The 15,400-nt window shown below is 37.6% G+C and overlaps 1 protein-coding gene across 5 annotated transcripts in view; it reads left to right on the top strand.

Moving 5' to 3' along the window:
• The first annotated feature begins 1,695 nt into the window (after positions 1-1,695).
• LOC129721425 (optomotor-blind protein) overlaps positions 1,696-15,400 on the top strand; it is a 263,942-nt gene continuing 250,237 nt past the window's right edge. For 4 of the 5 annotated variants that reach the window (XM_055673973.1, XM_055673976.1, XM_055673978.1 and 1 more), the window contains exon 1: positions 1,696-2,716. The gene's annotated coding sequence lies outside the window, so the exon portion shown is untranslated. Of the gene's footprint in view, positions 2,737-15,400 lie in introns of all 5 variants that reach the window. The other variant, XM_055673974.1, reaches the window with a different exon arrangement.

Raw genomic sequence — 15,400 nt, forward strand, 5'->3', positions numbered from 1 at the left:
TTATATAGAATAGTTTTTGTGAACATCTACTTCTTAAATATTCTTTTCTCGGGTCGAAACATTTATTCAGGAAAACATATAGTTCAAGCGTCAGACTAATGAGCTCCCTGTCTCGATCGTTGCACTATTCCATAATTAGCCTCTGCACGCTAGAAATAGGCAAAACATATGCGCTCTGTATGCTGCACAGGTTATAACCGCTTATGCTTAGGTGTATACGATGTACTCCACTCCTATCAAGTCCTCGAATGTCGATTTTACACACACATAAACTCATTCGTATCCACATCCACACTTGCCACCCACTGGCAAAAAATGAGTGCTCCACTTGGCGAAAAACCCCTCACATACGCATTCGGATCAGCTACTTCTTTCAGACACTGAAAGAGTTAAACAAAAATGCAGCTACAAAAAAAAAAAACAAAATTGGTAGACAATTGACACTCTGCATGGCACATAAGAATCCAACACAGTGCACCCAGGGTAACCAGCAGCCAGTCGGCCTAGCGCACGTCTACAAGATGCGGTCCTGAAAAGCGAGCGTGGGTTCCTGCGTTATGATACGATGCGTAGAACTTTTCCTTGACAGCAGCAAGCAATCAGCCGGTCTTAGCAGAAGTATATCAGCATCCAATTGTTCCTTCACTACAAGTTGCATTTTCCATTTTGCTGCTACTGCTGCTGCTGTTATAACTATCTGCTGTTTCGCTTGACATTCTGTTGGCATCCTTTTTTCTCATCCGCTATGTGTATGTAGTTAGTGTTGGTGTGTGGAGTTCACGTACACATACCCAATGTCGAATCATGGTGTTTAGTGGTAGAGGCGTGTTTAAAAATAAAACCAAATTTAGAGAAGAGCGGATACGGTGGAAAAAAAATCTCGCTCTCTTTCCCCTCCATTGCCACTGTGGTGTGATGAGGTGTCGTGCAGCGGTGGAAACCCCAGAGACCATTCTTCGTATACACGTATATGGAAGCCCTCACAAGAAAATACATACAGATTTCGGCGGCTGCCAAAGGCGCCTCGATCGACACGGAGATTGCTGTCACATATAATTTTCCCCATTTCAGACTGCTAAGCAGATCTGTTGGTTCAAAGTGGTGCGGAGTGGTAAGCGAGCAGTCTTTTTGTGTGTTTGTCAGGCATAAACTTCTAGATAATAAATTTGTGTGATACTGCCGTTGGTTGGGTGGGCACGGTGGGTGGATATTTTGGTTGGATAGCCGCAAGGGTTGTGCAGTGCGCGGGGTTGCCTCTAGGTTTTACTATTTGGCGATTACCAACGGACAGTCACAGCCGGGGCCCCCTGGCTTGGCAGCTGAAAGCAGCGGTAAAGCGCTGTAATCGCACCACTGTCATCTCAATGTTTGCCTGACTTTGAAACGTTCCGTTGCGGCCGTCGGTTTTTCGTCTGGGCGAGATGAGGTTCGGGCGGGGTGAATGTTGCCCGACCGTAGGTGCCCTTGGATGGATGCTGTGGGAGTGCTATAATTGAGCATACTCACTGGAGCACCGCTTGCTCGATCCGCACTGCTCGTACCGTGTCGGATCATCAACACCGGCCGTGTCGTACCAGTCAGTATAGGAGAGTAGTTTTTCTATGCGCGCTCTCTTCGCGCCTACTTATCGTTCCGTTGTCATCTCGCCACATTGCCAGCAAATCCCCCGCATGCTATTCGTGGCCATCGTGTAGAGTCGTTTTCGTCATCGTTGTTTTCGACGTGGAGTGTCTTCTTCGGTACGGCCGTGAGTGCGGGAGATTCCGTTTTTTTTTTCGTTGTCGTTCCATCGTTGGCCACCTCCGTTATCGCTAGAAACTTTTTGCTGTTCGTTTTTCCACCAAACCAACCGACGGCAGGCAGATAGCTCCTCCGTCGTTGACTGTGTGGTGTGGATTCGCGCGCGCCTCAGTCTTTCTCTCGTGGCAAAAGCATAGTAAATAATAGCAATAATACCAGCCAAACCAAGCAATAACACACGAACGGCATCGAAAAAAAAATCAACAGCATAAGCAACACATTTTAACACACAGCCTGCTGCTGCTCGGCTCGCATGAAATGTATGAAAATCTTTTTCACTTCAACCTTACACCAACGGCGGCACGTTGACCAGATCGCAGTTTGTGTGTGAAATTTGTGCGGCGCGTCGTCAATCTCGCGTCGTTCGTCGCCTCGGCAGTGGGACTTTTTGGTTTGCTCGTTGGCCAGCGAATGCTGTCCGCTTATTTGCCGGTACCGTCATCTCGGTTCGAGCGTGTGTTGTTTTTTCTCAATTTGTTAAGGACACGGACTGTGCCACTAAAAAATAGGAATAAATTTGAAACTCACCAGTCTCGCTACAAACGATTATTATCGTGCAGCGTTCTCTAAAGTGCGAGTGTGAAATTGCACCTCCGGAAGCAGAAGAAAAGTTTGTGTTTGTGTTTTTCAGGAAGCTTACTACCGCGAGGTTCTTAGATAGTAATCGTTGTGCACCAGCGAAACGGCTGGCCGGGGATTGGTCACGATTGCAGTTGACCGAGGACCTATTTTAATTAACCCTTATGTGGATTTGCTTGCCATGGATCCTGGTGGACCCATCCACGTTGTGCTTACGAGTGTAGCTAGAACATGAAACTGGAATGTTGTGGGGTTAGCAAGCAAACAAAACAGTGAAAAGTAATTGAGGAGAAGATTTGATCACTTTGGCGCCGTGTTGGTGAAGCGAAAGCTCTCGGTAAACAACTTTTCGTCTTGGTAAAATCATTATTGGCGCAGAGTATGTAAACGGAAACGTTTTAACACGGCATTGTATTGCACCAAAATAACTCGATCATAATAACATTGACAGATGGATTGATGGCTTCTAAGTTAATTTACTAGTAAAATTTCAACGAATTACCAGCGAAAATTTAAATTAGTTTTATATCCCTCGTTTCAGAAAGTTAGTGCAGAAGTCTTTACTAAGTTTGTGCAGTAGTCTTTACTTTTGACCTTATAAATAAAATGTATAAATTTTCATCGCTTGAGTAAGCTGATTGAATATGATATTTTGATTACAAAATAATTATATTTCATCATCATCACAATTTATAATCGTATGATAGTTCTGTTTCGTAAGGTTTACGGTTTCTAGTAATTCTATCATTTATGATTTTTTTTTTTATTTTTACCCCATTATGTTTTTACACACAAATATTGATTTGTGTCACTTGGTTTAATAAAAACAAATAATCCGCTAGATTCCCACAATGAAAAATACATGCAGGTGAAGTCTTTGGCTTACCAGCAGGAAGTCGTAACCAAACTGTTGTGCTGCATACTTTTGCAATCCTGAGAACCTGAACTCTCAGATTTTAACTAACTCGCTCATTCCAAAAAATGTTCAAGTAATTAGTGGATGGCCCCATATTCAGTTGCAACTGAAAGGCTTACTTGTGTCAAACAATTCTGCATGGGAAAAGTTTAGTAGATGGACACAAAAATTTGCATGATAATTATGTTAAACAAAACCCCATACTCCAACCCAGTTGGGAACTCTTAAGAGTCAATATAATTGATCATAATATAGCTTACGTGAAAAAGACAGACATTTACGTAGAGAGATTACGGGCTGTTTTAAAATACTTAAATTCAATATTATAAATCCATTGAGTCTAAGTTTTAGGAACTGTTTATGAAAACACAAATATATTGGATTTTTTAGGCCGATGGCACAGTTATGGTAATCATGTGAGCCGTTGAGAGCAAAAGTGGTACATGTGCCATTTTTTCACTTTTTGTTTTTTTTGTATAAATTGAGGCAGAACGCAATTATATACCATAATATCAAAAAAAAAAAGCCGAGATCTGGTAACTTATACCAGAGTTATAGCCAAAATAATTTTTAGTTTTTCGCTTCTACTGTGTTCCTGGATCCGGGTAGTCTACCAAAAGTTGAACCTGGGTCCATCGTGTAGTTATTATCGACCAAATAACAATCCCTAAAGATACCAGGGTGTTTTCCTTTGAATTTGCCCCATTCGATCTTGATTAAGTAAAATTTTTCTTCTGTTACTAAATACATATACACTAGTGCCACGAAGTGACAGAATTCCTTAACAAACAGATCATCATCCTATAGTACTCAATCACTTGGACAACTCCGCTGAAGACATGAATGTTCTATGTCCTAAGATAAGCGAGCTAAAACAGACTGGGCATGTATTAATTTTGCTCTCAACGTTTTCTGGTTGTCATTATTTTCCCCATAGAACAAAAGTGGTACATGTTTTTCAGTTGAAGTTTGTGTAAGTTTCTCAACCAGAAATCGTTATGCTTTAAAGTACCGTCTTTTGGAACCCTTTTTAGTAATGATTTAGTGCATTTATGTTGGAAAAAATTGTTGAAACTAGTTTACTATTCGAATATTTTCGTTTATCACGTCTCCTGAAAAATTTACTCAATGGCACCTGTACCACTTCTGCTCTCAACGGCTCATGTAATATAAGTAGTACTCATCTGTTAATTCTGTAAAAAAATGCCAGCAAACAATAGGATGTTTTGTTAGCGGTTCGTACTAGTGAATTAATAAAAAATAATTTACGATTATGTTAAGATTTTGACACGAGTTGACAAAATTTTTGAAAACAAAAAATTGACCCAAATTTGAAAAATAAACTTCAACCAATTATGCATTTATTTGTGATATATGGAAGATGATGAGAGATTCAGTACAGTATTGTATTTCATCAGTTTCAAAAGTTAGCAACTCCAACGTATGAACAATGTTGGAATAAGGTGTTAATATAAAAATTGTTGTAGTTTTAACTTTTTTTTTTTGATGAATTCAAAATGTCCAGTTGAGTTTTATCTTCAATGTGCAAATATTTTTCGAAGCTCCGGGATGAAAAATCAATTTTTGGACGTCATTTGGATTTCTGGATTTAAAGTAGCTTATAATAAATATACTCAATACCATACTCAACAAACGTATCAAAAACAGATTACTTTTCGTTGTGGTATTTGGGACAATTTTACACTTAACTTGTGTTGTGGGCCGACTGTTCTAGGATTCAGCATCCTTGAGACTATCTTTTTCAATTTTTCCGTTTTTTTGTACTATTTTTATTTCGGAAATTGCACGAACATTTTTCTTTTGAAGTACTTTAGATATGTAGAATTCTGTAGTGAAGATATAACAATAAAATTTGGTCACATTTCGTGAGAGATGGATTGACGAATTTCGTACCAACTCGACCGTATGTTTTTTTACTTAAATAATTGACCGGTTGTTGGCAGTAGTCTCTCAATTTTTTGAGAGTTAAAGGCCTTACACAATTAAGTAACTCGCATACCTACTTCAATTACAAAAAAAAAACTAGAGTAAAGTTTGAAAAGGGCTAAAGTTTCTATGACATGAGATGTGAAAAAAATTGCCGAGGGGTCATCTTATGAAATATTTTCACCGTGAACTTTTTTTTTTCAAGAGTAAGTGAGAAAGAGAAAGAGAAAAATTGTCAAGGGGTCATGTATATGAAACATTTTAACGCGAAATCGCGTTGGAAATGGAAAAGTTTTTGCTGCTCCATTTTAAGCTAAATTTGCATAAATGAGGTGACCGCTTTTTTTAAAACCATTTTTTATTTTTGTTAATCGTATGAAAACGATGACGAAGCAGTTATGGCCAAATAGTATAAGTCCAATAATAGCATTTATGGCACTACTCTATCCAAACTTCTTAGGCCATAACTGCTACATTCTTGAGATTTTGACGGGAAACATAAAGAATGCATAACATTTTTTTTCTATTTGATATGTTTTTGCAACTTATGAGTTCATGAGCATCAATAATACATCAGAAGTATTGAATTCAAATTACCAAGGTTGATATGAGAAGCAGAAAAATAGTAGAAGTTTTTTAGCTATGAATAACATGTAGATGTCTACTTTCAATTCAATAAACACGCTCTCATACGTTGACAAAATAATTATATTGAATCATTTCTGACGAACATTGCAAACTTTTTGAAACATGTCATATCTTGAGTAAATTCAACAAAACATTTCAGATTTCGCAACACACTCACCTGACAGCTCATGTGCAAAGCTCATAAATAAAACTGAAACGTAAAAGATCGCTAGGAAATGTTTTTTTTTCGCTTTTACGCACTCAATGCCATTTCCTAGCGAAGTCGTATACAGCGAATGTAACAAAGGCGAGAATAATAAAAACATCTGCTGCAATTCGGCTTGCTACTTCAGCTTCTATACAAACTGCTCATAAGTGGGGCAGGTTCTTTCCGGAGCTAGCCAGTGGCTTTGTTGCCTAGCAACCGGGTAGATAACAACCCAGCGATGTTAACCGGTGGCCACATTGAAAAATTCATGTTATCTATGCAGACAACCATATACGCGAAAAAAATCTCTCATGCGTGTTTTGTTGAATTTGCTTTCACTAATTATTACGAAAAAAATTGAGAATTTATCAATTGAGAATTTATCACTCAAATCAACACAGGAATAGTATCTGTTGGCTGTAGAAACTGTTTATACGCAACTCACGCTAAAAATGTAAATTCCTGCATCATGTTCTAAAGATTAAATTGCATGGCAAGAATCTTTGCAGCAAATTAGGCAGTTGAATAATTTCATTAAGTATCTGAATTTTTCGCGCAGCCACTGCTGATTCCCGCATACGTCTCCATATCACTCGATGATGGGTTAGTCTTTTTCAATCGCCTCTAACACGCGCCTCATTCACACCACACATACAACGAAGATGATGTGAGAAACAATTTTTCTATACGTCAATACAGGAAAGCGTTGCCAACGGATTTCTTATAAAAAAAAATTATTTTCTTGGTTTAATTTATTGGTACAATTTCATTTCTTGTTACTTTAGGTTTGTTCATACATTAGGTTTTTTCACGCGGTTTTAAATCCGCGGATTTTTTTGAAGCACGGTAGATGTTCCTTGCACTTCTTCTGAAAAACCAATGCTTTATGCACTGGCGCTGACTCCTGTTGAAAGCATAAATTTTCTTTTCTAAATTATTCATTGGTACAAGGCAGCAAATGGTCTTTGATAATGTGTTGTAGATCTTTGTTGATTTTCACGCCTAAATATGTCGATAAATAGCAGAGGCAACTTTTCTCTGTTGGACATTGTTTCCCAAACCATCACAGCTGAAGTATTCTGGAATCGTCCCACTCCTCTCTTATCTTCTGTTTGTTCTAAACAACCCCCAAAGTGAATAAATTCTTCATCTGAAAAAACAACTTTGTGAGCAGCGTGCGTCTTCAGTAGCAATCGAGATATTGCAACCTTGTGGCAATATCTCTGCGGGATAATCCGTGGATCTTCCGTGTCTAGAAAGCTCCGTATCGATCATTTCACGAGCCATTTTACCAGAAACTCCGCTCATCGCTGCAGTCCGCACACTCCCTTTTTTACCCAGTTTCCATCTGGGAACTACTGTGTCAGTTTTCTTGAATAGTTTGATGGTCCTGTATACAAATAATCTGCTCAAATTTAGATATGACAGTTTTTTTCTGATCTGTATGTTGCTCATTCCAGCAAGATACAAAATCTTCATTTGGTTTTTTACTTGAAATCATTGCAATTTTTTTAATGGAAAAAGTGAAACATTGGTTTTATCTCTTACAAGTGAACTACCAACATGTGTCACAATCAAAACAAAAACAGCCGATTAGGTAGGGCAGAGTTAGCATCGGGAGCAAGGTTGTTAATACGATAGATTATCGTCGATAATCGTCATCGCCGTTACCGATAACGTATGGTATCGTTATTGACGATGACGATACCGTCTTCAAACATTAACGATATCGGCGATAACGATAGTTACCAGACGTTATCAGCTAACTACCGCCTTATGCCAGTTTTGTCTGCTGTGATAGCGAATGGTGTACGACTTGATCAAAGCAGGCACGGGGTGTGGAAACGTTTTTTCACTTCGAAGGATTGGTGACGAAACATCACTAGGCAACAGGAAGAAACTTTTCCTTATTTATTTATGTTTCGCTTCTCATCAGGAAAATAAATTTCTCAGTTTCGATTGTTCTAGCTTATGAGGCGCTTTTTAAAGCACAAATTCGAATAGTAAGGTATGTAGCATTGTCATATTTGCATTTGAAATGTATCTAAATGATATAACTAATAAAGCAAAAGATGGTATTGCAGTGGATGGTAATAAACAAACGTTATTGTTTCGATACCGTCCAGTAGCTATCGTCATTGACAATGACGATAATGTCTGAAGACGTAAGCGTCATCGTCGATAACGATAACAGACGGTATCGTTATCGGCGTTTGCGATAGATTATCGATTAACAACCTTGATCGGGAGGCACTTGAATGTGTGCATCACTCCCACGGTGACACCTTGTACGTTCTAGTTTATATAGTAGGCTGGGGCAGAGAGATCGATTTTCCAGAACCAAGTTTTTTTGATTCTTTTTGGGGCTTTAAACAATCCTCAACGTATCAGAAGTCGATTGGTTTTATCTCCGCTTGGCGCGATTTGTATGAAAATTTGTATGGGAAAACCTACTTTGTTGCATTTCCCTTTCTAGAGATGCTTCATGTGTGCACTAAATTACGTTAAACTTTATTCTTTTAGATGCTCAACAACTTTGCTAAAGACACTGAGAACCTAGGAAGTCCTTAAAAAATGTTATAGCTGCTTAAATTTGAATATATCGGATTGAGAGATGAAAATAATTAATTTTGCCAAAACACTACCAGTGTACCAGCGTCAGTAGGATTTCTATCAGAAGTAGGCTGTTGTTTCGAGTTTATACACTTGGGTGGACAAAGCAAGTAAATTTAGGTAAATATTCTAGACGCAGGTAGGATCTATAACGAGTTGAAGAGGTTAATTATGATATAAATCCGGCTGACGGTGGTACACTGGTAGCGTTTATTGTTTATTGTTGTTGAATCATCTGACACGTTGGTGGTCTTAATGATAATATAGATTACTAACTAAATTCTAATTAATATTTACAAACGATAAGACACACTATAAAAACAATTAAAACACACTTTAAAAACAATTAAACCTGTCGTCTACGAAGAATTTGTTTGAATGTTGTTACAGAGATGTTTTAATCGAATGAATCTGCTACGACGTTGAAGCTAGCTGACATGAATCGAATGGGGTCGATTTGCTCATATGACGCAGTGCGATGCGGTAGCAAAAGAAAGTTTCTTCACCTTAAAGACCTTTCCGGAGCATAAAGATTTAACTGCTGCAAAATTTTCGGGGCATCGGTTTCAACGGTTAAAATTTTGAAGACAAACACAGCCTGTGTATAAAAACGTCTTTGCTGTAGTGTTTCCATGCCTAAAAGCTGGCAGCTGTCCGAGTGCGTCGGTAGCTGCTGCGGGTCTCGCCACGGAAGAAAACGTAAAGCGTACCGTACAAATTTCCTTTGCACGGATTCAATTCTTGCAATCCAATTTGCGTTGAATGGACACCACACTACGGAGTTTGTTTCAAGAACAGATCGCACCAGAGAGTAGTATAACAGTAGGACAGGGTAGAATCTAACGTAACTCTCAAATCTCGGACCTGGTTAGTATAACTGAACATTTCCGGAGCATTTTTCATATGGAACAAAATCACGCAGCATTTCTGGATACTAACTGTCAACAGGTTAATGGAGCCCCACTTGAGAAAAACGTCGACTAGTCGCTGGAGTTCGAGACAGTCTGCAGTATTCCTTATTGTCTTGAATAACTTGACATCGTCTGCAAAAAACATTCGGCAATTTTCTGGCATCTTTAGAGATGCGTCATTAATGTACAACGCAAAGAGCAGTGGTCCTAAATTACTGCCTTGCGGAACGCCTGATAAATTCGAAAAATCTTAACTAATCTTAACGAACAGGATACCATGGTCAACGCAGTCAAATGCAGCTCTTAAACCAGTATAAACTGCATCGATTTGGGCTCCTTCGGTCATATTCTGTAGGTACGTTGCAGTGAATTGAACGAGGTTAGTAGCGGTAGAACGTTTTGGATAAAAACCATGCTGATCGATCGAGATATAGTGTTTACAGCTAGCGAAAAGTGCATCATGGAAAACGATTTCAAATACTTTTGAACAAGAGTAAAAAGAAGTTATACCTCTGTAATTCTGCACGTTGCGTTTGTCGCCTTTTTTGTGCACCGGAAACATGGTCGATATTTTCCAACTGGTAGGGAAAACACATCGTCGAAGCGACAAGTTAAGTAGCAAACACAGTGGGCTTATGAATACAGCTTTACATTTTTCTTGGACGCAAGAAGGGAAGCCATCAGGCCCAGGAGCAAAATATGAACTTGTTTTGTCGATTGCAGCTTCCAATTTGCGATCCATTGGTTACCATGAAGTCAATGACGTATTTGGGGATAACATCTAGAGCTGAACCTATTTCTCTAGTTGTAGCAGTAGAGCTGCGGAAGATCTGCTAAAAGTGTTGAGCAAATAAAGTGCACTTCGCGAGTGTCGTGTTACCCTGACGATTGTCCAGAAACATGTATTTAGGTAGACCTTCTTCTTTCCTTTTGCTGTTAACAAACAACCAAAAACGTCGGGGGTTTCGTCTACAACTCTGCATCCGAACAGTATACAGTTTGTACAGGTAGCAATTCTAAATCCGATAGGAGTTACTAGCATGATTGAATGTTTATTTCGTGAACGGGTTCCGTGTTCTGCAATATTTACGTAGCGCCAAAGACCGCAATCGTTTCAGTTGGCGCAAGCAAATGTTAGACCATGGGGGCTTAGGTACTGGCCGGCGAACAGGAACACACTAAACAAGGGTAGTACTGATGATGTTATTGAAATAACTAATTGCATCATCGAGGGAAGGCCCACTTTCCAAAAATTGCCAGTCGATTTGTGAATTTGAATAGCTCAAATAGTTGAAGTCAGTTCTGCAAAAATCTAAATTTTGTTCGGTTGGAAAATTTTCAAATTCAACGGGCACTATTTGGTGGACCGTAATTACCAGTGCGGGGTGGTTGAAGTCTAGAGGTACTAACGGCTCGGCCTCAGAAGGTGCACACAAGGGTTCATTATTAGTCAGAGCCAAATCAAGGAGACGGTTATTACTATTAGTCACGTAATTTATTTGAGACAGATGGTTTAGGCTGAATCCAACTATATCTGTTGGCAGATATAATGATTTTCACCATTGAATTCGACATACTCAACTATGACCAGCTCTAGCATTTTTTAGGAACATCCTAGCTCTCAGATGTTTTCTGAAAAGTTGTTGAACATCAAAAAACCTACCATTTGAAGTTATTAAACGTATGATTTAGGCCATTTTGATCTCTCCAGAATGAAAAATGCAAGAAAGCAGGTTTTCCCATACAAACCTTTATACAGATTTGAAATGCAATGCTCCAAGCGGAGATAAAACCAAACAACTTCAAAAAAGAGTACCTTCTTAATGCAACCAATATTAATAAAGTTCAACGCTCTCAGGCTTGAGTATGAAAAAATTAATCATTGAAAAAAATAATAATAGAAATGTTAACATTCGATAACTTCTAAATTATTCAACCAATTTTTTGCTATCAACACATTTCCTTCAAATCTAAATTTGTTGAATAACTTTTGAAAAAGGTGTATTTTTATTCATGATTTAATTTATTTAAACATAAATTTGAAAATTATCACGATTGGAACATGGTTATTCTTAATATAGTATGAATCACACAAATGTTCTAAAACTCAACATTAAAAAAGATATTTTTTACCTCTTCATTCTAAAGTTTTCACCGAAAGTTTTGTAATAACTTGAAGTTTCAACAGAAAAAATATCACTGAGCATTTTGTTTTTTAGTTTTTGCCTTTCTCCTAGAAAGGTATAGCAATCACTTGCAAAACCGAAAGTATAAAAGTGCTCCAAAGGGCCGAATGGCATATATCACTTGACTCATCTCGACGAGCTGAGCATTTTCTGTATGTATGTGTGTGTGTATGTGTGTGTATGTGCAGATTTTTATTCTCACTCACTTTTCTCAGAGATGGCTGGACCGATTTTCATGAAATTGATTGCAAATGAAAGGTCTCGTTGTCCCATAAGACCCTATTAAATTTCATTGTAATCGGATTTTTAGTTTAGAGGTTATGGTTCAAAAAGTAAAAATCATGAAACATCATTATCTCGAAAACTACCCAACCGATTTGAACCAAATTGATTTCAAATGAACGGTTGCTTGAAAACCCCTTAACTTTTGAATTTCATAATAATTGAACTTGTGGTTCAAAAGTTATAACAAGAAACGTGTTTTGAAGACTACTTAATCTCACTCATGTTTCTCAGAGATGCCTGAACCGATTTTCATAAAATCAGTGTCAAATGGAAGGTCTAGTTGCCCCATAAGACCCTATTGATTTGTTTTGCAATCAGACTATTACTTTTTCTGTTATGTTTAAAAATGTGAAATCCAGCTATGAAAAGGAACATATTCCGAAGACTACTTGAACTCACTCACTTTTCTCAGTGATGGCTGACCCAATTTCTACAAAATTAGTGTCAACTAATAAGTCCAGCTGCCTGGTAGCACCCTATTGAATTTTACTGTAATCGGACTGTAACTTCGCCTGTAAAGTACCGAAATGTGAAAATCACGAAACTTCATTATCTCAGAAACTACACAACCGATTTGATCAATATTAATATCAGATGAGCGGGCTAGTTAAGGGTTAACTGATGAATTATGATTGAACACGTGGTTTCAAAGTTTGGCTGCCCTATACGTTCCCATTTCATTTGATTATAATTGAATTTAAGCCATCGTTATGTATTAAATTGTTTATAAAACAACGAAAGTCTATTATTTCAAAGATTACATGACTAATTTGAACATAACTAGTGTCATACGAACAAGTCATCTCTCAAACTTACAAATAACAAACTTCATAACAATTTGATATGTGGCTATTTAAAACTATACCTGCTTTGATTGATATATGTGGTCTCAACATAATTTAAATGTGGTTTATACTATTTGAACGTTCCAAATTGATTGATTCCTGCGATGTGTTTAAAGTCTGCAAATGTACGACGAATCGGCCATAGGATATGATCAAAGTCAAAAGACAAATCGTTTGAAATGATTGGTTTTATCGAAATGACAAAATTCTCGACTGTTGGCTTTTGGCGCCCTAATTCTGAATATATTCATATTGGGTGGTATTCGGTCATTTTCAGCAGATTTTCTGGCATCAATCTGACACCGGAAATACCCATATTGGGAGGTATTTAGTTATTTTGGTTGTTTTCCAGAAACTAACAGTAGTCGTCTTTAAATTTAAAATGGTGTCAAGGGTCAATGTTTGGTTTCTATGCATCATCTCGATTACGGAAATATCCATGTTGAGTATTATCTGGTCATTTTCGACTGTTTCTTATAAGTTGCCATTTAGCGATTCAAAATGGTGCCTGAGGTCAATTGTTAGCTCATTGCATCATTCTGGTTCCAGAGATACTCATATTGGATGGTATTTGGTTATTTCAGGCTGTTTTTCACAAACCGGAAGTCGCCATCATGGATTTCAAAATGGTATTTAAAATAATTTCTGACCTCTGAGCGTCATCCTGGTTGAAGAAACACCCATATTGGGTGTAATTCGATCATTTTCCGCTGTTTCCCAGGAACCGGAAGTCGCCAACCTAGAATCCAAAATGGGGTCTGTGGTCGATTTCAGCAGCTGTGTATCATTTGTTACCACTAAAAACATTCACCTGCCAAATATGGTTCCATTTAGTTGATTGGTTCGCGAGATGTGCAGAAATTTGTGCAGACACATGTGCTTCCATAAGAGGGAGGGGCGTCGAACCATTATGGACATATTTATTACCCTTTAAAACATCCACATGACAAATTCGGTTTCATTTGCTTGGTTTGTTCTTGAGTTGTGCAGAAATGTATGTTTCATTTGTATTGGAACCCTCCTTTCCAGAAGAGGGAGGGGTCTCAACCTATCATAGGAACCTTTATCGGGACCAAAAACCCCTACATACAAATTTTCACGTCGATCGGTTCGGTAGTTTTCGAGCCTATATGGATCAAACAGACTGACAGACCGGACTACATTTTTATATGTATAGATTACAACATCAATATTTTAGAACCTAAAGAGTAAATATACATTTATTGGATTGAAGCGTTCATGTAAATCTATTTTTAAAAAATAAAAGTTTGAATGAGAAAGGCTGCGTCTGACCACTAGGTGGATTAATTTAGGTTTTTTTTTGTAAAAATACATTTTTTCGTCCTACTTTTTTTTGCAAAGCATTACAACTCATTACAACTTTATACACCTTATATTTGGTCTCGAGCAACGATGTTTGTCTATCAAGTCAATCGTCGAAGGTTAGAGTCTCGGCTCAAGAGAGACTCTTGGTGTTTATGGGGTCGTACCGGTAACCCCGCAATTGTCCTATACATTAAACAGTGGGCTGCGAGGTCTGTGCATATAAAGCACCGAAGCTCTGCCTTTTTTATACAACTGAATATTTCTAGTGATCACAATTCTATAGTGTTACTGTTGTTGCTGAGAAATCCCAAATCATTCAACAAAAGATACAGGGTATCGAACGTCTTCGGCAGTGGTTTTCTTCGGCAGTGGTTTTCTTCGGCCCTTCTTATGCAAACATAAGATTGCTGCGGAAAAACTGCCGAAGAAAACCACTGACGAAGACGTTCGATACCCTATTTTAACAAATAATTCAAATTTTTTTGAACCAGATTCGAAATAACTCAAAAACGAATGCATTTAAAAAGTTAATCATCGCGAGCTTCTGTATTATTGAAGACAACTATTAAGATCATGCAAAAAATCTTCGAATTATAAATCATTAGCAAAGTATCGCACTGTAGTCCAAAAATGAAAAAAGCTGGTCAAAGGTAATTTTCTCGGGAACGTTACATTTTAGAGTAATGCTGTATTCGACTAAGTTTTAGAGTAAAAAAGACTTTCTTTTGACATCGACAAATCCGTGATGAATCCTTCTACAAGTGAGATAAAACATTATTTTCTTGAGAAAAAAAAAACAATTAGCAAAGTTTTCCAAAATAGCATAACGAAAAAAAATTGCTAAGACACTACCCTATCAGAAGAGCATAACTAAATAATTACAAAATTCTATCAACGCGAGATACAAATAACATGTTTTGAAACAATTTTGTATTTTCCCATATGATTTTGATAACAAAATTGAATCTGAATGAGTTATAATAGCAAAACCTGGAATGAAGTTGTTCTGAAACAAGTCTAACAAATTTTTCGTCTTTATCAAAACCTGTTGTTTTTTATAATGGTTGTTATTATACTGTTATATATATTATCTTATTTTGTTAGAAAGCTGATACGTTAGTGACAAAGTTTGATATGTTTTCGATACTAGTAGAATT

This window comes from Wyeomyia smithii, chromosome 2 (assembly GCF_029784165.1).
Source record: "Wyeomyia smithii strain HCP4-BCI-WySm-NY-G18 chromosome 2, ASM2978416v1, whole genome shotgun sequence".
NCBI classification, from domain to species: Eukaryota; Metazoa; Arthropoda; class Insecta; order Diptera; family Culicidae; genus Wyeomyia; species Wyeomyia smithii.